The sequence below is a fragment of the Bufo gargarizans genome, chromosome 4 (assembly GCF_014858855.1).
Source record: "Bufo gargarizans isolate SCDJY-AF-19 chromosome 4, ASM1485885v1, whole genome shotgun sequence".
In the NCBI taxonomy this organism is placed as follows: domain Eukaryota; kingdom Metazoa; phylum Chordata; class Amphibia; order Anura; family Bufonidae; genus Bufo; species Bufo gargarizans.
In genome coordinates this window covers 532,543,052-532,568,802 of record NC_058083.1, presented here as the reverse complement: position 1 = coordinate 532,568,802, position 25,751 = coordinate 532,543,052, and the positions used below count along the sequence as shown (strand labels likewise).

Below are 25,751 nucleotides of genomic sequence, written 5' to 3'. Positions count from 1 at the left end.
TCCTGCTCCGTCCTCCTGACACACGGGGTGTCACACACTCACCAGACGACTTCTTCACTGCTGTGTAATCCTGTGTATGGGGAGACGCCGATCACTACAGAGATTCTAAGAATCCTTCACCTTTCCAGACATTTCCCTGTTTTATTACTAGTGAAGGAAGGAGCAAGGGGCCATCATTGACAGAAGGTATGCGTCACCGAGGTTCCTGGCCTCGGTGAGGTAAGAAGCCGGTAGTTTTAAGTGTCAGCGGCAGCTAGTGTTGATTGACACTATTATTTGAAAGAATAGCTGTAAAGCCGATCCGGGCCGGCTATTATTGGGAGTAGCCAAAGTGTTGGGTGGGTGGCTTCTCCCCACGCTCCAGGCTGGGTCTTTATTGGCCTATATAAACCCAGCCAGCAGTCTCAGCTGGGTGTGTTTATCCTCCATCTGACAGAGAAGCTGTGGAGACTCTGTTTTGGGATCTGTGAATTGGTGTGCTAAAGGATTGGAAGCTGCTTGCTGGAAAACAGGCACCTAAAGCCTGCTGTGGACGGCTGGGGGAAAGACTGCTAACCAGGTGAAGATTTTGTTCTATGGACATTGCATGGTGTGAACAAACACCAAGACTGTGAACGGTCATCTTGTGTTTCCTTATGTGTGAATAAACACTGAACTGTTTAAGTTAAAGACTTTGCGATTGCCTCTATACTGCATCCGCTAGCCTGTCTACCAGAGCAAAACCCATGACTAGACATAAGAGTAATGTCATGTGAGACTCTCACCTCTCCAGTTATCAAGGAGATGATCTCCAGGGTGAGGTCTAATATCTTTTCAGCCATGTGGTTTCTGTCCTTCTCCATCCTTGGTGGGTCATTGATAGAAAGGACCATTGTCTTTCAAAAGAAGAGAGTCCTGAACGTAAGAAACCTGAGGGAAACAAGTAAGTGCAGGTTAGCAGGCGCCGAGGGATATATGAAGGCGGCATGGACTGCAGAGAGGGTCAGGCGTTAAGGGGTTAATAGTTTCAACCCACAGGCAGCTAGGTGGTATAGCCCGCAGGGGTGTTTTATGGCAGGAGTGGCAAAAGAACAGTGGTAAGGGATACACACCCTCCTGATCCCCCCCCCCCCCTCAGCTCTGATTGGGTGTAGTAATGGTTGGAGCTGTGGGGTTTATAGGAATGTGAAAGGGGAGGGCCCGTCCTCTTCTCTACGGCAGCCAGGCAGCGTGTGATCCTGCAGGTATGGCCACAGTGCAGGAGTTTTTGGTTGCTCACGGCACACTTACAAAATGAAGGGCCGGCCTTACTATCTCGCCTGCTGGCGGGATTACAGGCGCCCGATGTCCCCCAGCAGTCCCCTGCCCCCCTCCCCCCCCTGTTCAGCATCATGAGCGCGAGGGTGGCAGGCGGCCCGCACGTACTATCCGCCCACCCAATCGTCTCAGTCCCTATCATTCCCCCTTACCTCGCTCCAGGAGCCAATTTCAGAGTCGGGGAAGAGCTCCTTCTGGCGCGCGGGTTGGCCAAGCCTCAGCGCTTACGGCCGCACGTCCGCAGACTATGCCCCCTGCTCCAGTCTCTCTTACCCAGCGCAGCCTGTGGCCACCGATCCCTGCTGTGGCACGCTGCTCCCTTCCTCCTGCGCCGCTGTATAGCCCCCTGTCCCCTCAAGTTATGGGGAATAAACCTAGCGAGCACTCCTCAGCAGAGGAGGCTCTCACAAGTGAGCCGCAGGCAAGCAGTCCCTCTCATTTAGCAATGTCATGACCCTGACATTGCTAAAATGGTGACCCCTAATGCTCAAGTAACATATCGCAGGGGGCGCAACATAAGGGATCATGTGGTACACAGCCACTACTCGGGCGTTGCCACCTACGCCAACTACGTGGCTGAGAGCACCACATGGATTCTATCACTGTAGCGGATGTGTTGCATGCCCCTACATGAAGCAGGGGCGTAACTTTACCGGTTATGTGACAAAAAAAGTGTATAATATCAAAAAATGTGTAAATTGCCGCACAAGAGGGGTGATATACCGAGCGCAATGTGTGTGTGGCCTCGAATACATTGGCAAGACAAAGCGGGAGCTGCACAGGAGGATAAGAGAACATCTGGGGGATTTACGCCAAGAAAGGGATACCCCCCTGGCACGCCACGTGACATCTGTCCATGGCGGGGACTACTCACAAGTTTGATTTATGGGCATTGAAGTTGTCCTACCCCCAATCAGGGGAGGTGATTGGGACCAAAAGATTCTACAAAGAGAGACCTGGTGGATCTTCGAATTAAAAACTGTCCAACCACGAGGACTAAATGAGCAGCTCTCATTTGGCTGCTTTATCTGAGATAACCCCACGCCTCCTGCGCAGCGACCTGTCCCGGTGTAATCCGGGTTGTATTGCCAGTGTAAAGCACAGAGATTCACTTACGTGACATGTCTCATGACGCATGAATGCTTCTAAGTTACCCCTGTATAAAAGATAGGGGACTCAGTGAACTAATATGGTCTTAGCCTTTCTGATCTCCACTGGCCATAAATACTCTGGGTAATGCCGCGCCCTCTATTGTGTGAGTTATAGCGGCGTCCCTCTGCTAATGAATACGAAGTTTTACTCATTCATAAGGTGTCAGGAAGCGCTATCCCTTTAGTGCATGCCCACACACTATTATCCGCCCTGGTCTCAAGAGGACTAATTAGTCATATCAGCCAATCGAGATCCAAGTATAGGGGATAGGCGGGTGTGGCTTGAGCATTCTGAGCATGCCCCTTTACCTTGACAGCCTCCCCATTAGTCCATCCCGGTTTGTAGTGTGGTCGCAGGACCTGCAATCACATGACGCCCCACGTGACCATGACGTTGAGGTCACGTGATGGGTCATGTGATCGGTGGATGGGCGGAGCTATGACGACGCGGGCGGCTTTAAATAGTGCAGCTGTGCCGGCGTTGTCAGCGGTACTGCCACACGCGGGATCCAGCTGACAGGCTGGTGAGGAACAGGAGCCAGTCTGTATCGTGGAACAGGTCCACTGACTGGTCGCTCCTAATAGATAAGTAATCTCTTCTTGCTTAAACCCCCAGATGTAATTGCGGCTGATGTCATACTGCCATACAATGGGAGGCTATGAAGCCTGATATATATCATAACAGTTGTTGTTATTAATTACTGTATAGTATATCGTGACCCGCCCCCACCTGAGGGTGAGTCAATGATACTGGTGCTGACATCATTCTGTGTAGGCCCCTGATGAACTGAAACACATCAGAGAAACGCGTCAGGCTGCTAATTGGTGTTGTTCTCAGCATTATCCTTCACCAGTAATTCACGTGTGTCGGGTGGTTCACGGATGTGACACCTGAACAGTTTTTTGTTCTCACAGGACATAGGTCTTCACCGGCGCAGGTCGGTTTCTCATCGCTCCAGACGTTCCCGCCATGGTTCCAGAGCCTACAGACTGAGTCGCCGTTCTACACGCTCGAGGTCGGCTAGGTGGCGGTCACCTTCATCCTCGGATCTGAGCTCCTGTGGATCCAGCTCTGGCAGGCCAAGAACCCGTAGTAGGCGCGAACGCAGACGGCGGTCCAGCAGGTCGTCCCGTGGGGTTGATGCAACCAGCGCGGTTCTAACGGCGCCTCCTCAGACAGCTTCAGTGGCTCCCCCACTGCCGAATGCGTCAACTGGTGAGTTCAATTTTACTGGAGCATGGGGTACTGACACAGTAGCGAAAGGGTTAGTGCCCGCTCTTAAAGTTTTATTAGCCCAGTTAGACACAAATTCTGTCCCGCAAGCACCTCTCATGCCTTCTCCACCCATTAAGCCCTGGGCAGGAGATCATAAAGAATTATTGTTTTGTGGGCTGTCACCGATAGGAGCTCATCTACACGAGGATACAAAGAATAAAATTTGGGCTAATCATTATGTTGACATTTGGTCATTAATTTCCGTGGATCAGCACACGGTTGACAAGGAGCGTCGTCCTAATGCTGAGAGGTTTGTGGACAGGAGACCTAAGGTAGCTCACACTATAGGCAACTGGATACAGGCATTTGCAGTGTTAGGTTATACTATGGTTCAGCGGCACCCGGAGCGTGCGGCGGAGCTCTTCGTCTAAATGGACTCCATTTTTAGCGCTTTTAAGTCACACGGTGGTTCCGCATGGTGGCGTTACGATGAGGAGTTCCGCTGCCGCCTGGCTCTGACTGCGGAGATTGGTTGGGGGGTAAAGGCGGCTGACCTATGGCTTAGTCTCATGTTGGTGCCAAAATCTCAGCCCTTTTCCCCTTCGGCCGCTGCCTCCTCAGTAACTGGGCAGGGGGCGGTGGCCGTGCGTAGACCTGGAGCCTGTTGGTTGTACAACGAGGGTCATTGCAAATTTTTCGCCCTCTGTAAGTATAAACATGAATGCTCTCAAAAAATTGAGAAGGAATTGGCGTTAGGCAGAATAATGGGCCCGTTTGTTGCCCCTCCATTCAAGAACATTCGCATCCCCCCCCCCCCCTTGGCCTCGTCCCAAAAAAGGAGCCAGGCTCCTTTCGATTGATTCACCATTTGTCTATCCCAAAAGGGGCGTCCGTGAATGACCGTATCCCTAAGGAAGAGGCCTCAGTGTCCCATGTGTCGTTTGATAGGGCTGTGTCACTAGTTAGACAAGCGGGAAAAAACGCTTTATTGGCCAAATCGGACATTGAAGCTGCTTTTCGATTGCTCCCAGTTCACCTGATAAAGCCAGTTATGTGGTGAAACATGTTGGGGGCAGATTTAGCTTTTAAATCAGCGATCCACTCCACTGTCAGTTAGTTAGCAGTAGTTCGGCCGGCCTACTTATCAAAGCTAGAGTAGTTTAGCAGTGTGATACGGTATTCAAACCGTGAATGTTATGTACGCAGTGTGCACCACCAAAGGGATAGACAGAGGTCAGCTAACATATGGTATTATCCATGTGCTGTATTAGAAGTGGGAAGAGTGAGTTCAGCTCCCACAACTTAGCCTAGATGAAGGTGTCACTGCAAGCGACATGAAGGCAGCTAACTGCCTATAAGTGACAGGGGTGAGAGATAGTGCACGTGCTCTCCCTCCTGACTTACTGAGCATCATTTGACCACGCAGTGCAGTGTTTACTATATTTTTCATCTTTTTCTATTATTTGGTTCATTAAGTAAAATTAAATAAAAGGTATAAAGCACGTATTTTAACCCAAATAATAATAAAAGTGAAGTATTAAATTTTCACCTAGGACAAGATAGGTTCAACGCCTGCATAGGCATCTGTAAATAAACCAGTTCACCCTGATTGCTACCACCTCCTGGGTTTCATGGTAGACGGCTGTTATTATTATGACACTTGTTTGCCAATGGGTTGCTCCATTTCATGTCATTATTTTGAATTGTTTAGCACCTTCTTTGAATGGGTCATCCATTTTGAGACTCGCTCCCAGGCGTTTATCCACTACTTGGATGATTTCTTATTTGTCTCCCGGTAGTTCCGCTGGATGCCAATTCCTCCTCAATACCTTTTGTTTTTTCATTTCCTGTTTCGGTGTTCCCCTGTCAGAAGACAAGACGGTAGGTCCTGCCATGTCTATTACAATTTTGGGTATCGAAATCGACACTTCCTTGATGATTTTTCGCCTCCCTGCGGACAAATTAGACAAACTGTCAGGAATGATTTGGGGCTTTTTCGCCGTTAAATCTGTTACCCTCCGGCAAATGCAGTCATTGCTGGGACCTCCTGGTTTTTGCGTGCCGCATCATGCCTATGGCCCATGTCTTCTCTCGGCGTTTGTCGTTATCTACATGCGGTATTAAAAAACCTGACCATCACATACGGTTAACCAAGCACTTGAAACTGGAATTAAAAGTCTGGCGCAATTTTTTGGCCCAGTACAATGGCCACACTTGCTACCAAGCCCTGGAGGTCACCACTGCGGAGTAGTCATTGTTTACGGTTGCGGCGGGTTTCACCGGTTTCGGAGTCGTATTTGGCTGTGAATGGTGTGCCTCTCCGTGGCCGGAACAATGGCACAATGCTGGCTTGTGCTCCAATATAACCCTCCTTGAGTTGTTTCCCATCATCGTAGCCATTAATCTATGGGGTCCCAAAGTCCAGAACAGACGCTTATGTTTTTGGTCTGAGAACATGGCGGTAGTTTATTGCATTAATAAATTGACCTCTTTATCTCCTCCGGTACTGTAATTATTGCGCCATTTGGTCCTCCATTGTTTAGAATTCAACATCTGGTTCCGGGCTCGCCATGTACCGGGTGTTCAGAACTCCATGGCTGATGCTCTCTCGCTTTCGTTGGCAGGAATTCAGGGAGCTGTTGCCGGGAGCGATCCGAGAGGGCATTCTCTGCCCACAGCACCTCTGGGAATTGCCAATCAGCGGTTGATGGCTATGGTACAGGCTTCGGTGACGCCAGCTACTTGGTCCGGACATGGTAAGGCGTGGGCAGAATGGTGGGCGGTGGCAGTGGCTACTGCGGATGGGGATTTACCGGCTGCTTGCTTGGAGGTGACCATTTCATATCTATTGGGCTTGTGCGAGCAAGGGGTTACTTCAGTGATGGCGCAGCGGCGGCTAGGGGGAGTCGCTTTTCACCTTAAGTTGCGCGGCTGGCCAGATGTGACTTAGCATTTCTTAATCTGCCAGGCCATTAGAGGCTGGCTCAAGGAGCATGTCCGGTATGAATGTAGGCGCCCAGTCTCCTATTCATTATTAACGCGTCTCTGCGAGGTCCTTCCCTCTGTCTGTCCCTCATCCTATGAAGTTGTGCTGTTTAGGCCTGCTTTTTGCTCGGCCTTTTTTGCCGCACTTAGGATAGGGGAATTGGTGTCAACTTCTCGGGCCTGTCCAGGCGGCCTAGGCGCAGGCGAAGTGTTTCTTAGTGACTCGCCGCTCCGAGTCTTCATTCGGCGCTCCAAAACTGATGTTTTCTCGCGCGGCGCATGGCTACTTCTACGTAAAGTGGACGGCCCAGTCTGCCCTCATGCAGCGGTTTCTCAGTTATTGTTAACCCGAGCCCAAGGTGCCCCTCTCCTTCTCCATGCCAACGATAGTCCGCTCACCCGTTTTCAGTTTGAGTTCCGTCGCTCACTGGGCCTCCCTGTGTCTGAGTTTGGTACGCACTCATTATGGATCGGGGCTGCCACGGAGGTGGCTCGGGCAGGCCTGCCGGAGTCCGAGGTGCAACGGATCGGCAGATGGAGATCTGCCTGTTTTGCGTCTTACGTTCGTCCCCATTTATTGATTTAATTTTCTTTCAGGCGCGGTTCAACCCACCGTTTGTTTCATCGGCCATTCTTACATCTTCTGGGCGGGACAGAGAGCGGAATACCGGCGGGGCGGCCTCATGCCTCGGTTTTCGGAACATCCAAGTCATGTGGCGTGGTGTTCAGGGCTTACGCTGGTCTCAGGTCCTGCCTGCTGCGGTTGAAATTAGTAGAGTGGTTCATTCCCCTGTTGTTGTGTTTCTTCATGCCAGAGGCAACGACCTCTGCCTGTTACAGATTGCGTAGTTAATTACTTTAATTAGGGCTGATTTGGAACGGCTGCCGTCGTTCTTATGAAGTAGTGTTAGTCTGGTCTGAGATTATCCCCAGGGTCACGTGGCAAGGTGCCAGGGATTCCAACGCCATAGAAGGGGCCAGGCGCACAGTCAACGCCTTGATCTCCCGCTTCGTTCGATCACGCGCGGGGGTGGTAGTGAGACATAGGCAGCTGGAAGAGGACAATGTGCGCCTTATGCGACAGGACGGGGTCCATCTAAATGAGATGGGGCTGGACATTTTCCTGTCAGGGTTGCAAGATGGAGTTGAGCAGGCTTTGTTCTTGTTGGGTGGGGGTCGGAGCACCGTGTAGGAGTACACGGGCTCCTCAGTGGAGGTCGGTGTGTTAAAAGGATGGAGAAGAAGGCGGACTTGCCACAGAGGGATTCTGTGGGGCATAATGCTTCTTGAGACTCCAAGTTATTTACGGGTTGTTTGATATACAAAAGTTTTGGTGGAAAAAAAAAGTTAATAAAGCTGTGACCGATTCCCACCCAACCAAGAAGTGTCCGTGTGAGTTATTCCTAGCTGCAACAGGTAGCAGATTGGTGTTTATGGGCTTATTTTTTGGCAGTCTAAGAGAGCACAGTCAGTGACTTGTAGGTCAGGGTCGCATTGTAGATTAATCTGGCACACAGGCTATGGGCATTTCTCCGTTTGATTAAATTAAAGGCAGACTGTTTTACTATGTTATTTTATGTTTTCTTATTTGTAGATTATAACCTGGACCTACGGAGAATATAACTGATATAATCTGCTGATCTTCTGATTTGTTATTCTTTTAACCTCACTACACTAAAAAGGAAGCATATGTGGATTTATCTTTCTACAATAATATGGAGATCTGCTGGTCAGTTCTGGCTTGGACATTTCTGGTGTTGGAATTGAGCTTTAGAATGTAATCTACTTACTTACATGTGTAATTTGATGTGTTTCTATTTTGATTTATGTCCCTCATTGTCCCCGGATGAACCAATATTATTGAGGAAAAGTGTTGGGACCCAGAGGAAACCTCTGTCTACGTTCTTCGGTGCTGACCTACCTATCTGTGCCTGATGCCAGTCTGCCCATCATGTGGATTCGCGTGGCTTAGTGTAAAAAAACTGGAGCGGATATACTCCCTCCTTGGGCTTTTCAAAAGTTAGTCATATGAAGGGAAATAAAAAAATAAAAAAATAGTGTCTCCGGAAAGGCTGGTAGTAAACAAACAAAAATTGAAAATTGCAGGTTGCTGAAGGGGTTAACCCCTTAGGGACACAGCCTTATTTCACCTTAAGGACATGGCCATTTTTTGCAAATCTGACCAGTGTCACTTTAAGTGCTGATAACTTTAAAACGCTTTGACTTATCCAGGCTATTCTGAGATAGTTTTTTCGTCACATATTGTACTTCATGAAACTGGTAAAAAAAAAACAATTTGCACAAAATATTACCTAATTTACCCAAAATTTTGAAAAATTTGCCAATTTCAAAGTTTCAGTTTCTCTAATTCTGTAATACCCCCAAAATTTTTGATGACTTTACATTCCCCATATGTCTACTTCTTGTTTAAATTATTTTGGGAATGATATTTTTTTTGGGGGGGGATTTTACAAGGCTTAGAAGTTTAGAAGCAAATCTTGAAATTTTTCAGAAATTTACAAAAACTCAATTTTTAGGGACCAGTTCAGGTCTGAAGTCACTTTGCGAGGCTTACATAATAGAAACCACCCAAAAATTACCCCATCTAAGAAACTACACCCCTCAAGGTATTCAAAACTGATTTTACATACGTTGTTAACCCTTTAGGTGTTGCACAAGAGTTATTGGCAAATGGGGATGAAATTTGAGAATTTCATTTTTTTGCCTAATTTTCCATTTTAACCCATTTTTTCCACTAACAAAGCAAGGGTTAACAGCCAAACAAGACTGTATCTTTATTGCCCTGACTCTGCCGTTTACAGAAACACCCAATATGCGGCCGTAAACTACTGTACAGCCACACAGCGGGGCGTAGAGCGAAAGGTGCGCCATTTGGTTTTTGGAGGACTGATTTTTATGGACCGGTTTATTTACACCGTGTCCTGTTTCAATCCCCCTGATGCACCCCTGGAGTAGAAACTCCCTAAAAGTGATCCCATTTTGGAAACCACGGGATAAGGTGGAATTTTTTGGGGGACTATTTTTAGGGTAAATATGATTTTTGGTTGCTCCATACTACATTTTTGTGAGGCAAGGTTACCAAAAATAGAATATCTGAAATTACATCTCCATTTGCCATAAACTGTTTAGGAACACCTAAAGGGTTAATAAAGTTTGTATAATCAGTTTTGAATACCTTGAGGGGTGTAGTTTCTTAGATGGGGTCACTTTTAGGGAGTTTTTACTCTAGGGGGGCATCAGGGGGGCTTCAAAAGGGACATGATGTCAATAAAAAAGGCCATCAAAATAGGCCTTCCAGAAACCATGTCGGTCCTTTCCTTTTGCGGCCTGCCTTTTACTGATACAGCAGTTTACGACCACAAATGTGGCGTTTCTGTAAACTGCAGTATCAGGGTAATAACCCTGTTTTGTTACCGGGAAAAATGGATTGAAATGGAAAAGTGCCAAAATAGCGGTTTTGGCACCTTTTTTTTTTTTTTTTAACCGTGTTAATCTGGGGGGTTGGGTCATGGGGTATTTTTATAGAGGAGATTCTTACGGACGTGGCGATACCTAATAAGTATACTTATTTTACAATTAGTTAGGTTTTTGACTATATTATCCTTTTTGATACCCCAAAAAATTTTTGTATCTCTAAAGTCTAAGTGTCATTTTTTTTTATTCGATTATCTTATGTGGGGGCTAATTTTTTGCGGGATGAGATGACGGTTTTATTGGCACTATTTTGGGGGCTATATGACTTTTCGATCGCTTGCTATTAAACTTTTTATTATGTAAGGTGACAAAAAAAAATAAAAAATTTCTGGACCGTGTTAATCTGGGGGGTTAGGTCATGGGGTAGTTTTATAGAGGAGATTATTACCGACGCGGGATACCTAATATGTCTACTTTTAATAAATTATTTTAGTTTTTTTGGATGTCTCAAGTCTGAGAACCAGTTTTTTTTTTATCCGATGTCAGTGCTAAATTGGGATACAAAATTAGTACTCCATGGAAGTGTGATACTCCCTGCAGCAACCGTCAATGCAGAGGCCCAGATGATCGGGGAACGCGTCGCACTGAGTAGTGGTGTCCTTCCGTATCCCCCTCCTGCGACACACTCTGCACTTTTTTGGGGTTCGTCCCTTCTTTCCAGTATGGGGGACCACACCTGGAAAGTGTTGGCCAGGGACGATCCGGGCGCCTACAGTTCCCGAGGTACTCCGGCCTGCTCTTTCCCGGTCCGAAAAAATCAGGGCCTTGAGGACTGCCTCATAGAACTGGAGGAATGTCCCTGTGCTGCCAGCGCTTCGGGATAGTACAAAAGAGTTGTACATGGCAACCTGTACCAAGTAGACCGCAACTTTTTTGTACCATGCCCGGGTTTTGCGCATGGCGTTATATGGCTTGAGGACTTGATCCGAGAGATCAACTCCTCCCATATACCGATTGTAGTCGACGATACAATCGGGCTTGAGGACTGTTGCCGCGGTACCTCGCACAGGGACTGGGGTGGTGCTGTTACCATGAATTGTGGACAGCATAAGGACATCCCTCTTGTCCTTATACCTGACCAGCAACAGGTTTCCAGTGGTAAGGGCATCCACCCCTGGGGATAGGTACCTGGAGGGGATGGGCAGGGAGGCTGCGTTGATTTTTCCGCACGGTCCCACAAGCGGACGTGGATCTGGCGACAAGGGACTGGAACAAGGAGATACTGGTATAAAAGTTATCCACGTACAGGTGGTAACCCTTATCCAGCAGTGGGTACATAAGGTCCCACACAAGTTTCCCGGTAACACCCAGAGTGGGGGGACATTCTGGGGGTTGAATCCGGGAATCTCGCCCCTCGTATACACAAAATTTGTAAGTGTACCCTGAGGTACTCTCACAAATTTTGTATAGCTTCACGCCATACCTCGCCCACATGGAGGGCACATACTGGCGGAAAATGAGTCTCCCCTTGAACACAATGAGAGACTCATCAACCGCGACCTCCCTTCCAGGTACATAGGCCTCCATGAATTTGGCCCCAAAGTGATCGATGACCGGCCGTATCTTATACAGACGATCATGGGCAGGATCACCTCGGGGGAGACATGCTGCATTATCGGAATAATGCAGACATTTCCGGATGGCCTCAAACCGGGAGCGTGTCATGGCCGCACTGTAAAGTGGGGTCTGGTATAGGACGTCCCCACTCCAGTACAGCCTGACACTGGGTTTCTTGACCAGGCCCATATGCAGCACGAGGCCCCAAAATGTCCTCATTTCAGCTGCACTGACCGGCGTCCAGCCACCGGGCCTGGCCAAAAAGGAGCCCGGGTGTTGAGCAACGAACTGTTGGGCGTACAGATTCGTCTGCTCCACCATTAGATTTACCAGTGGGTCACTGAAAAAATGACAAAAAAAAAGTCATATTCAGTGTAGCCCACTATGGAAATCTAGATTCCTGATTGGCCTACAAAATCAGGAATCACGGGCTCGTATCGCTCTGGGCTACACCAGACAAGTTCACCGGCAGGGTGCTTCGGTGGATTTAACTGGTGGGCCGGGAAACCAGTACGAGCCCCAGTGCTGCTCGTACTAGTGTGGGCCACAGGGTCCCTAACATGGCGATCTCCTTGCTCCGCCTGGTGGCGTCTCCGCCACCTTGGGGGCTCATCATCATCGCTAGATGATGAGGAGGACGCGGATGACAACAGGAAAGTGGGGTCATCCTCATCCTCACTGGGACTCTCGGAGTCGGAGGCAAGCTGGGCGTATGCCTCCTCGGCCGAGAACATCCGGCGGGGCCATAGGGGAGTGTGTGTCTGCGTGTATATGTGCGTGCGTGGAAATCTTTATTTGGTGTGCGTGTGTGTGGGGGCATGGGTGTTTGTGGACTTAACCCTAAAACTAACTGAAAGTGCCGGCCACAGTCAGCGTACACACAAAAAATAAAAAATGCACCCCAAAAAAGTGTGGAGCTGGGGGGCAAGCGGCAGCACCCCTGGGGGGGTCTAGGGTCACACAGCTGTGCTGTGGACCCCAGACACCCTAACTTAGAGTGATGCAAAAAACTAACTTTCCCTTTTTTTCCCTGCCTAACCCAAACTTTCCCTATGCTGTCCCTATGTACCTGATGGGGGGTGCTGGTGGCACAGATCGGGTCCTGGGGGCACAGATCGGGGTGCTGGCAGCAATGGTGGACACACGTGCAGGCAGCTCCTCTCTCCTCGGCTCCGGAACACAAAAGGAGGAGGAGAGGAGCGCCCGCCTCTTTTGAATATCCCGCCGGACCGCCCACAGACCAATCAGAAGCGATCCTGAGTGGTGATGTCACCATCACCACTCAGGATCGCTGGATGGTGATTGGTGGGGTGAAATCACCCCACCATCACCATCCTGTTCCGGGTTATCGGGTCTTCAGAATAACCCGGAAACGCAGAAAACCGCAGGTCTGAATTGACCTGCGGTTTTCTGCGATCGCATACATGGGGGGGGGGGGGTTACCGGACCCCCCGGCGCATTTGCCCCAAGTGCCTGCTCAATGATTTGAGCAGGCACGGGGTTCTGATCGCCGCCCGCTGCGCGGCGGTGATCGAAAATACACAGGGCGTACAGGTACTTAAGTACCAGGGCTTCAGGGCGTACCTGTACCTATGTCCCTAAGAGGTTAATGTTTAGTAATACAATCAGCCCCTTTAAATGTCTATGGACACACAGGTATATAGATCCTTACACTATAGCGGTCTACACACCTGTATTATATAACTACAGATACACTAGCGTTACCAGCGCTGTAAATAGTCATCTATGGGGGAAATAACCTGGGGGTTCTGATTAACCCCTTAATGATCTGATGGACCCTTTTTGGATCAACTTGGGACTGTCCGGGTAGCCCCTGAGATATTTAAGCTGCCAACTCTGTTTGCCTAGACAGGCCATCCGCATTCCAGTTCAACTTGCCAGGCTGGCAGTGTATAGTGAAGTTGTATGGTTGTAGGGCTAGACTCCACCTGAAAAGACTAGCGTTATCCCCTGCAACCCGGTTGAGCCAGACTAGGGAATTGTGGTCGGTGATGAGGGTGAATGCATGGCCATAGAGATAAGGTGTCATCTTTTTCAGTGCCAGACGAGAGCTAGGCACTCGTGTTCGATAGCTGCATAACTGACCTCCCTGGGCAATCGTTTCCGGCTCAGATAGGCTACTGGGTGCTGACCTGGCTTAACACTGCCCCCAGTCCAAACATGGAAGCATCTGTGTGAACGATAAAACGTTTATTAGGATCAGGGGCGGCGAGAACAGGTGTATTTACAAGAGCTTGCTTCAGGGTTTGGAAAGCTGTCTCACACTCCGGCAACCACAGGACCTGTCGGGGTGAGTTTTCCTTTGTCAGGTCTGACAAGGTTTTAGCCAGGGCGCTATAGTCAGGGACAAAGCATCTATAGTAACCGGCTGTCCCTAAAAAAGCCATAACTTGTGTCTTGGTACGGGGAGTGGGCCAATTGGCAATAGTCTCAATTTTAGCAAGCTCCGGTCGTTGTCTTCAATAACCTACCCTGTGTCCCAGATATTGAACTTCCGCCATACCAATGTGACACTTCTCGGGTTTCAAAGTCAAACCAGCTGCTCTGATCCTGTCCAATACGGCCCCTATGTGGACTAAGTGGGCTTCCCATGAATCGCTAAAAATGGCTATGTCATCCATGTAGGCACACGCAAAGTCCTGGAGCTGATCTAGGAGATGATCTACCATTCTTTGGAATGTAGCTGGGGCATTCTTCATCCCGAACAGCATGACCCTAAATTGATACAGGCCGAACAGGGTGACGAAGGCGGATTTCGGAACAGCATCCTCGACTAGGAGAATTTGCCAGTAGCCCGTGCATAAGTCCATAGTAGTCGAATACTTCCCCCTAGCGATGCGGTCCAGCACTTCGTATACCCTGGGAATTAGGTAGGCGTCTGTAACAGTCTTATTATTTAGTCTCTATTAATCTACAAAAAAGCCGGTCGTACCGTCCCGCTTTTGCACTAGTATCACCGGAGAAGCCCAAGGGCATTCCGAATGCTCAATGACTCTCAAACGGAGCATCTCCTTAATTTCCTTACGCATTACTTCCCGGACCGCCTCGGGGATGCGGTAGGGGGTTTGCCTCAACGGAGCCTGGCCTGGGGTCTCTACGCTGTGGGTCACTAGTCTAGTGTATCCGGGCTCCTGAGAGAATGTGGCCTGTTTGGCTTTCAGAAGGGTGATCGACCTGTGTCCGCTCCTGTGGTGCCAGCCGTTCCCCCAAGTGTACCAACTCTATGGCCCTTTCACTCTGGTCACTCCCTTGCAGATCAGGTAATGGTAAGTTATCCGTATCCTCAGATGCTGGGGCACATACGGCCTCCACTTCTTCCTCTCTCCCTTTGTACTCCTTGAGCATGTTGATGTGAAATGTGCGCTTCACATCCTCGTTCTCACAGCTGGCGACAGTGTATGTAGCGTCACATATCTTCCCAATAATCTGGCAAGGACCCTGCCAGGCAGCCTGTAGTTTGTCATGCTGGACCGGTTTTAGTACCATAACCCTGTTCAGTTGAAAACTACGGTGTGGGGCCTTCCGGTCATACCATACCCGCTCACGCTGCCTGAAGGTTCTTATGTACCATCTGTGTAAATGCCTCCATTCGGTCCCTCAATTCCAGCACATACGGTACCACCGGCAGTTTTCTGCTCCATTTACCCGTTAATTTATAATAAAGGTATCATTTTTCTGAGCACGCTATTTCTTCTCTATACGCTGACCACCCTAGAGCCAAAATGATCCCCATGCCCATAATTGAAGAACCCTTTAGTCGGGTAGCGGTGGATGTAATAGGGCCCCTGGCTCAACCTAGCCACTCCGGTAAACGTTACATCCTGACCATAGTGGATTACGCCAATAGGTACCCCAAAGCGGTAGCGGTGCCCAATATTGAGGCTGAAACAGTAGGAAATGCCCTGGTCAAGGTATTCTTAAGAGTAGGATTTCCACGAGAAATTCTATCTGACCAGGGTACCCAATTTACAGCGTCTGTAACAGATCAGCTATGAAGATCTGTGGGATATAACCCCTGATGAGCTCCCCGTATCACCCCCAGACTGTCTCTGTGAGCAATTGAATGTAACTCAATCAAATGCTGAAGATGTTCATGGCCACTTACAGAGACTGGGAACGGTTCCTGCCTCACCTCTTCTTTGCTTATAGGGAGGTACCGCAGGAATCAACGGGATTCTCGCCCTTCGAGCTGCTATACTGGAGGCAAGTGAGGGAACCCCTAGATCTAAATAAGGAGCATTGGGAGGGGGCCACACAATCGACAGGGACCCATGGTATCTCTTCTCTGAGTACTTTGTCGAGATAGATTCCACAGTGATGAGTAAGTGAGTCTAACCCTGACACGATTGGGCGACCCTTTAAGGGATTTAGCCCTTTATGGACTTTCGGGAGACTATAGAAAGTTGCCAATTGAGGATTTGTAGGAAACAGAAACTGGTATTCAGACTTTTGATAATAAATAAAAATAAACTATTGATAACCTTTTGTTCAAGGCCCAGTTGAAGAATCATTTTCAGTTGAGAAAGAAAATTTGCAGAGGGACCACCAGACAAAACACAATAACTATTTGAGTCCTTCAATAGATCCAAGCATATTCTCTGATATTTTACATGGTCCAATAATACCAAATTGCCTCCTTTATCGGATGGTTTAATAATGATGGAGTTATCACATTCAAGTTGTCTGAGGCTTGTAAATTCACCTCGAGAAAGATTGTACTCTCTGCTCTACCTGACATTTTACTGTTCCAGGTCAGTACTCACCAGTCGCAGAAAAATGTCAATGTATTCAGAATTCATCGGTGGGGGCAACTTGGTACTAATTGGGTGCAAATCAGTAAAGGGGCCATCCCCCGGTTCTCTTAATCCCTCTTCCCAGAGGTCCATCAAAATCTGGAGATCTGGGAAGTCTTCAGGATTAATGCCCAAGTCCATACATGTTTGTCTATTGCTATTTTGATAGAACTTGTGCCACTTCAGTCTCCTGCAGAACAGATTAAGGTCCTTAATCCATGTAAATTTATTGAAGGTTGTGGTTGGTACAAAGGAAAGGCCTTTCTGCAATATCTTGATTTCTATGTCAGTTAATAATTTTACAGGCTATCTATCAACTGACAGGACTCAGTATCATCATCATATACTTCCCACTGACTGTATACAGGAGCTAAGTATCATTTCTTTATTTATCTTGTGTATCCTTTTTTTGCCCTACAAATTAGGGTTTGTCTACCACCCCCTGATGATCTTCCAGGCGCAGGTGAAACGCGTGGGGTTTATATGTATTCATCATTATTCACCATCTAAGTAGGGTTATTATAGGTTGACTAGGGTATCTCTACCATCTGGGGATATCCCTGGGCTTAGGGCCTAGATTTTTAGGGACACCCAGGGAGAGTTACTCCGCTCTCTTTAAATACCCCCTATTACCTGTCCGTGGATATAAATACCTAATTACCTGTATGGCTATAGGTTTATTCCTATAAAGTATTTTATTTGATTTCTTGTGGTATCATAACCACAGTAGGAGTCAAAAGACTTAACCAATCTTCTGTTAGGTCATGGTCACCATTTGAGCAGTTTTCTGCTCCATTTACCCGTTAATTTATAATAAAAGGTATAATTTTTATGAGCACGCTATTTCTTCTCTATACGCTTAACACTAATTGATAACGTTGATAGACGATTATCTATATTACCAAATCTATATACATTTTTAGGTGGTCACCTCTCTTGCCCACCCGTTGGCATACTTCACAAGTTTGACAATACTGTTGGACATCATTGGAGATTCCTGGCCAGAAAAAATGTTGGGTCACCCGGTATGACGTCCACCGGATGCCCAAATGCCCAACTAAGAGGATGGCGTGCCCAATTCTCAACAGCTCCTGTCTACACTTTTGGGGGGCGACTAGCTGACATTTCCGCTTGGGCGATGAGGCATTTATCCTAGAATTAGTTAGCCTATACAATCTGCTACCTTTACATTCATACTGCTCCCCCTCCAGTCCCCCTTGATCAGTTACAGATTTTTCCAGGTACTTTAGTAAGGTGGGGTCTCCCGCTACCTCTTTCCCAAAATCCTCAGGGGTGTCCCAGGATAAGGGCTGTCGCTGTTGCTGTCAGGAAAGTAGATCTTACCTGGGTCCCCGGTATTCTTCCATAAACAGAGCAGTAGGAGGGGGGGGGGGGGGGGGAGTGTTTTTGGGGGCGGGTTGATGGTATTATGGGTACCAATCTGGGGTACACACAACATTTTCATTTTTAATGCAATGTTTTGAAATGGAAGTTGACCTAAAAACAGAAATCCTGGCATTATATCATCAGAAGACCGTTACAAGCAGAGCACCTTCCGTTTTTATCAATCATTAACCCCTTCCCGACCAGCGCCGTAGCGGCGCGCTGATCGGGCCGGTGCAGGAGCTGCGCCAGCTCAATCAGCTGCAGGAGAATGGCTGTTCACATTAGCCGGACCCGTGCGCTATGCGACAGCATAGGTGAAAACACTGATGCCGGCTCATTAACCCTCACTATGCCGCGGTCAGGGCTAACAGCATCATGTGCGGGGTGTGTGGAGGGAGGGAGCTCCCTCTCTTTCCCTATCGGGTCCCCGTGCTGCTGTGACGGGGACCCGAAGGCAGCCCGATGCGTTCCACAGGCATCGGGGCTGCCTTCAATGTAAGCCTGGGAGATCCAGACCCCTGTATCTCACAGGTAGGTAGCTGTAAGTGTATTACAGTGTGTAATACACTTACAGCCAATGCATTACAATACAGAAGTATTGTAATGCATTGTACAGGGGATCAGACCCCCAAAAGTTATAGGGGGAAAAAATAAAAGTTTCAAGTAAAAAATAAATAAAAGCGTTCTTTTTCCATAATTACCGTATTTTTCGCCCAATGAGACGCACCGGCCCATAAGACGCACCTAGGTTTTAGGGTTTTAGAGGAAAACAAAAAGAAAAAAATATATTTCATTCGACTTTAGGTCAGAACAGCAGTCAGACCCCCAATGTTAATCAGACCTCAGCTCACAGCCCCTATCAGACCCTTAATGTTAATAAGACCCCAATAAGATCTCAGATCAGACCCCCAATGTGAATGACCCCCAATCAGACCTCAGATAAGAGCCCCATGCATCTTATCAGCCCCCATTGCCTCATATCAGACCCCATATGAGCCCCAATGCCTCTTAGTAGCCCCCATATGAGCCCCCATACCTCTCATCAGCCCACATATGAGCCCCCATGCCACAGAGAACTTAAAAAAAAACCTCTTACCTCTCCTGCTCTGGGCGCCGCCACTTGTCACCCACAGCGCGATCCTCTTGATCCTGCTGTCAGCTGTGCTGTGATCTGATGCGCACAGTGTAAGGTCACAGAGCGCCCTCTCGCTGTGCGCAGCCACTGCACCGCCGACAGCTGAGGACTAGTCATGAGCGGCAGGGGCAATATTCTAATTTGTGATATTTCACTAATATTTGGACGAATATTCGCCATATATTCGTGAATTCGTTATCTTAGTCATTATTTTCTTGATTGCGTAAATTCACAGTACGAAAATTTGCAATCAACAGTACTCCTGAAGTCAAACATACTGCAGCCTTCTCATTGACCCACAAGCTAGAAGCAGGGAGGGATCATGTGTACTGTTTAAAAAAAACTTTCTTGAATATTCGAAATTACGAATATATATCCCTATATTCTAAATATTCGCGAATTTTCCAAGTGCTGATATTCGCAATAAAAATTTGCAATTCGAGTATTCGTGATCAACACTACCGAGGACCAGGAAGAGGTGAGTACACAGCCTTCACTGCTTCCTGGTCCTCCGGTACTAATGACCGCTTACATAATGGAAGCGCTCATTAGTATTTGCCCCATAAGACGCAGGGACATTTCCCCCCCACTTTTTGGGGGAAAAAATGCTTCTCATGGGGCAAAAAAATACGGTAAGTAATAAAACAAAAAATAGAAAAAAAGTATATATATATATATATATATATATTAGGTATTGCCGCATCCATATTGACCGGCTCTATAAAAGTATTGCAGGTGAATGCAGTAAACAAAAAAAACAAAACAAAAAAAAACTACATATTTGGTCACCTTTCCTCACAAAAAGTGTAATTCCAAGTGATCAAAAAGGCGTATTAAGCCCAAAATGGTACCAATCAAACCACCATCTCATCCTACAAAAATGAGCCCCTACCTAAAACGATCGGCAGAAAAATAAAAAAAAATAGTGCAGTCAAAAAATGGCAAAATACTGTAAAGATTATTTTTTTTACTAGTAACATAGTACATAAGGCCGAAAAAAGACATTTGTCCATCCAGTTCGGCCTGTCATCCTGCATATTGATCCAGAGGAAGGCAAAAAAAAAACCCCTGTGAGGTAGAAGCCAATTTTCTCAACTTTAGGGGAATAAAAAAATTCCTTCCCGACTCCAATCAGGCATCAGAATAACTCCCTGGATCAACAACCCATCTCTAGTAGCTATAGCCTGTAATATTATTACACTCCAGAAATACATCCAGGCCCCTCTTGAATTCCTTTATTGTACTCGCCTTTTTTTTTCACCTTGCCTCACAAAAAGTGTAATACTGAGCGATCAAAAAGTCTTATGTACCCTAAAATGGTACCAATGAATACGCCACCTCATCTCCCCAAAAATGAGCCCCCACATAGGACAATCACTCAAAAAATAAAAACCAATGGCGCCCACAAACCAATCCATCAAAATCTGTGCTGCAAAAACCATATGGCGCTCCTTCCTTTCCGAGTCCTGTCATGTGCCCCCACAGCAGTTTACCACCACATATGGGGTGTTGCCGTATTCAGGAGAAAATGGGTAACAAATTATGGGGTGCTTTTTCTCCTGTTACCCCTTGTTAAAATGAAAAATTTGGGACTAAAGCAACATTTTTGGGGAAGAAATGAAACTTTTCATTTTCATAGCCAAGTGTTTTCAAATTCCGTAAAAAGCTTAGGGGATCAAAGTGCTCAGTACCCCCCTTAATATATTCTTTGAAGGGTGTAGTTTCAAAAATGGGGTATTTTTTTTAGGGTTTCCACTGTAGGGGTACGTCAGGGTCTCTTCAAAAACAAAATGGCGCCCAAAAACCATTCTAGCAAAATCTGCCTCCAAAATCCATATGGCGCTCACTTTTCTTCTGATCACTGCCACGTGCCCTGACAGCAGTTTACTACCACATATGGGGTATTTCTGTAAACTGCAGAATCAGCGTAATGCAGATTTAGCTTTAGTTTGCTGTTGACCATTGCTGTGTTATAAAAAAAAAATTATAATATGAAAAATATGCATAAAAAATGAAATTTTAAAATATTGACTCCATTTTTATTTAAATCTTGTGGAACACCTAAAGGGTTAACAAAGTTTGTAACATCAGTTTTGAATAATTTGAGGGGGGTAGTTTCTAAAATGGGGTAATTTATGGGAAGTTTCCATTATGTAAGCCTCTTAAAAACATTTTATAACTTGGTGCTTACCCTGCTTTCACACCTGAGCGTTTCTCAAACGTGCGTTTTAGTCGCGCGTTTTTATGCACGTTTTTTGTAATAGTAAACACGCGTTTGACGCGCATTTGTGTGATTGACTGCAGTGTCCTATGGCCACAAACGCACGTCAAAACGCCCCAAAGAAGCTCAAGAACTTGATTATGCGTCGGGCGTTTTACAGCGCGGTCGTACGTGCTGTAAAGCGCCCAGGTGAGAACCATTTCCATAGGGAAGCATTGGTTTTCATGTGTTGAGCGTTTTACAGCACGTTTGAACGCGCTGTAAAACGCTAAGGTGTGAACTTAGGGTTAAAGAGGACCTTTCACTCGTATACAAACTAAAAACTAACTCTATCTGTGGGCAGAGCGGCGCCCAGGGATCCCCCTGCACTTACTAGTATGTCTGGGCGCCGCTCCGCTTAGTTTGTATACGAGTGAAAGGTCCTCTTTAAAAAATGGTTTTGGAAATTTTGTTGAAAATTTGAAAAATGGCTTCTAAACTTCTAACGTCCTAAAAAAATAAAATGACATTAACAAAATGATGCCAACATAAAGCAGACATATGGGGAATGATGACTGATGACTACTTTATGAGGCGTTACTATCGGTCATAAAAGTAGAGAAATTCTATTTTAGAAAATTGTGAATTTTTCTATTTTTTTTGTAAATTTGGGATTTTTTATGTATAAAAGAAAAATATTGACTCAAATTTAGTCGTGAAGTACAATGTGTCACAAGAAGACAGTCTCAGAACGGCTGGAAAAGTAAAAGTGTTCCAAAGTTATCACCACATAAAGTGACACATGTCGGATTTGCAAAAAATGGCCCGGGGTAGAAAGGGTTAATAGACCTCGCTGTTGTCAGCCATGTTTCCATTACATTTCCTGGGAAAGAAATAACTGAAACCTGATGAAACCGACACAAACCGAGCGCAACTGACGCTCCGAACAACTCATCCAGACAGAGCAGAACTGAGGAGACGAGCCCTTATGTGTTACACGTTGGTCGCTGCGGTCACGGTGATACAACCACAGACAACACTGATTGACCTTGTGTGTAAAACCATCCGTTTTCTCAGCTCCTGACACAATCCGTATCGCTCGTGTGAAATAAGCCGAATACAGACGGACTCCTGCTGATCTCACAAGAGCATCGACAGCAGCCACCAGATCCACCAATATGTCCATCATCAGCGCAGGTCAGGAAGGAGATAAAGAGAAGCCCTGTCCCCGTCCTGTCAGTCGCCTCTTTCCTCTAATCGCTGGTGTTCTGCTCCGGGGCCAGTGATGGATCCGGGGTTTGTCCTGCTGCTCGCACAGCTGCAGGTTTGTTACTATCACATGTGTGTGCAATTATTTACCCCCAACTGTGCAAACCCCAATCCCTGCGGCCATCACTGAACCCCCAATATCACCAGCATTAAAGGGCTATTCCCGTCACATAACGTGAGGTTCTATCGCTAGGACTGGTCATCAGTGTGCGGTAGGTGGGGGCTCGTCTCTATCAGGACCCCACTAATCCTGAGAATGAAGGGGCTGCAGAGCTGCTTTACTGCTGAATCCCCTCCACAGTCCCTGCTCATTAGAGCTCCGGCCTCCGCTGTGCAGGGACAGTGAGGAGAGGACACAGCGCTGCAGCCCCTTCATCTAGAAGAGGTTGTCCCCACCGATCACACACTGACTTCATATCCTAGTGACATCACAGAACATTGTGTGATGGAAGACCCCTCTAATCCAGGAGAACAGCCCCTCTTACAGGGGTCTGGGGGTCTCCTAATATTCCAGGGGGAGAGCAGACATGTCTGAGGAGAACTCCCCTCCTGTGAGCAGAGACTCTCTATGGCCGGTGCTGCCCCCTGCTGGCTGGACCTGCTATATATCACCTATAGAACCGCTCCATTCTAATAAACCCAGAACCAAGACCAATAACTGACCTGCAGATCTCACCTCCTGGGGCTGCAGGACCTGCGGTGACGTCACACTGGTCACATGACAGGAAGTGCTGCACAGTGAAAGACCTCCACTGCTTTACTCTTCCCCTCATGTGACTGATCACATGACCATGACATCATCAAAGGTCCTGTAGGGTAATGTCTAAACACCATGCTTGGTAGAGACGAGGGTTAAGCGTATCGAGCTTCAGATTACTAATTTCATATGTTTTTAAATAGTCATAAATGAAAACCGAATTAATTCACCAAAGTCTCACGTGACTTCAGGTGAAAAGATTTTTGGCTCCACGGAGACGGCATTAAAATTGAAGACCTTCTGATGTCTTACCACAGCACATGGGATGGAGATATGACCCTTCTGCTACATCCCACAGCTGCTTCACACCCATGTGACTTCAGCATGTCATGTGACCCTGTAACGTCACAAGGTCCCTTGGATCGATCCTGTAGTCACTAGGAAATAAGATCTACAGATAAGTTAGTGTAGTCTCCTCCAATATACAGCAGAGACTGGAAGGAAATAGGGAAAACTGCTCCCCATGGTTCCCCCTCTCTCACACAGACCGCTCCCTATGGTTCCCCCTCTCTCACACAGACCGCTCCCCATGGTTCCTCCTCTCTCACACAGACCGCTCCCCATGGTTCCCCCTGTCACACAGACCGCTCCCCATGGTTCCCCCTCTCTCACACAGACCGCTCCCCATGGTTCCCCTCTCTCACACAGACTGCTCCCCATGGTTCCCCTCTCTCACACAGACCGCTCCCCATGGTTCCCCCTCTCTCACACAGACCGCTCCCCATGGTTCCCCCTCTCTCACACAGACCGCTCCCCATGGTTCCCCCTCTCTCACACAGACCTCTCCCCATGGTTCCCCCTCTCTCACACAGACAGCTCCCCATGGTTCCCCTCTCTCACACAGACCGCTCCCCATGGTTCCCCCTCTCTCACACAGACCGCTCCCCATGGTTCCCCCTCTCTCACACAGACCGCTCCCCATGGTCCCCCCTCTCTCACACAGACCGCTCCCCATGGTTGCCCCTCTCTCACACAGACCGCTCCCTATGGTTCCCCCTCTCTCACACAGACCGCTCCCCATGGTTCCTCCTCTCTCACACAGACCGCTCCCTATGGTTCCCCCTCTCTCACACAGACCGCTCCCCATGGTTCCCCCTCTCTCACACAGACCGCTCCCCATGGTTACCTCTCTCTCACACAGACCGCTCCCCATGGTTCCCCCTCTCTCACACAGACCGCTCCCCATGGTTACCTCTCTCTCACACAGACCGCTCCCCATGGTTCCCCCTCTCTCACACAGACTGCTCCCCATGGTTCCCCTCTCTCACACAGACCGCTCCCCATGGTTCCCCCTCTCTCACACAGACCGCTCCCCATGGTTCCCCCTCTCTCACACAGACCGCTCCCCATGGTTGCCCCTCTCTCACACAGACCGCTCCCCATGGTTCCCCCTCTCTCACACAGACCGCTCCCCATGGTTCCCCCTCTCTCACACAGACCGCTCCTCCAGTGGCAGTTCCTTACCATCCTCCATGAGGATTTCTTCTTGTGGGACTCCAACAGCTACAGGGCAGGCATCAAGATGCATTAGCTGTTCTTCTTCCACCATCGTCCCCTATTAGGGGAGGATATGTTCTAGGATAAATTCAAGTCTAAGTTAATCACATGCACTATGCAGGGAGCATGCGTTATTTCCCCCAGGTTCAGCGTGGCCACTATTCTGTGGCTTCAGTCACTGACCACCTTGTCCAGTTGAGGAGAGACAGCCAGCAGGAGGTTTGCTGCTTAATGCACTTTAGCAAGTGATCGGCTGTGCAGCCACAACACTGCATGGCAATCACCTGACTTTACATATGTGATAGGGAGGGGGAGTGGGAGCAACAATCTTCCCTGTGGTTGTTGGGTATGAGATGTGAGAGTGGAGAGGCCATTGTCAGTAAAATATTTATATAATCAGTATAACCTTAGTGATCATATTGAATACACACATATATATATATATATATGAATTAACACATGTGGAATTATATACATAACAAAAAAAGTGTGAAACAACTGAAAATATGTCATATTCTAGGTTCTTCAAAGTAGCCACCTTTTGCTTTGATTACTGCTTTGCACACTCTTGGCATTCTCTTGATGAGCTTCAAGAGGTAGTCACCTGAAATGGTCTTCCAACAGTCTTGAAGGAGTTCCCAGAGATGCTTAGCACTTGTTGGCCCTTTTGCCTTCACTCTGCGGTCCAGCTCACCCCAAACCATCTCGATTGGGTTCAGGTCCGGTGACTGTGGAGGCCAGGTCATCTGGCGCAGCACCCCATCACTCTCCTTCATGGTCAAATAGCCCTTACACAGCCTGGAGGTGTGTTTGGGGTCATTGTCCTGTTGAAAAATAAATGATGGTCCAAATAAACGCAAACCGGATGAAATAGCATGCCGCTGCAAGATGCTGTGGTAGCCATGCTGGTTCAGTATGCCTTCAATTTTGAATAAATCCCCAACAGTGTCACCAGCAAAGCACCTCCACACCATAACACCTCCTCCTCCATGC

The 25,751-nt window shown here is 47.7% G+C and overlaps 1 long non-coding RNA gene across 1 annotated transcript; it reads right to left on the bottom strand.

Annotated features, from left to right (window-relative positions):
* Window positions 1–9: 9 nt before the first annotated feature.
* On the bottom strand, window positions 10–23,213 carry LOC122934853. Its single transcript, XR_006388710.1, has 3 exons — window positions 23,168–23,213; window positions 765–909; window positions 10–70 (listed from the first exon to the last, which is right to left on the bottom strand). It is a non-coding gene; the product is annotated as an uncharacterized LOC122934853 (long non-coding RNA).
* Between the last annotated feature and the right edge of the window lie 2,538 nt (window positions 23,214–25,751).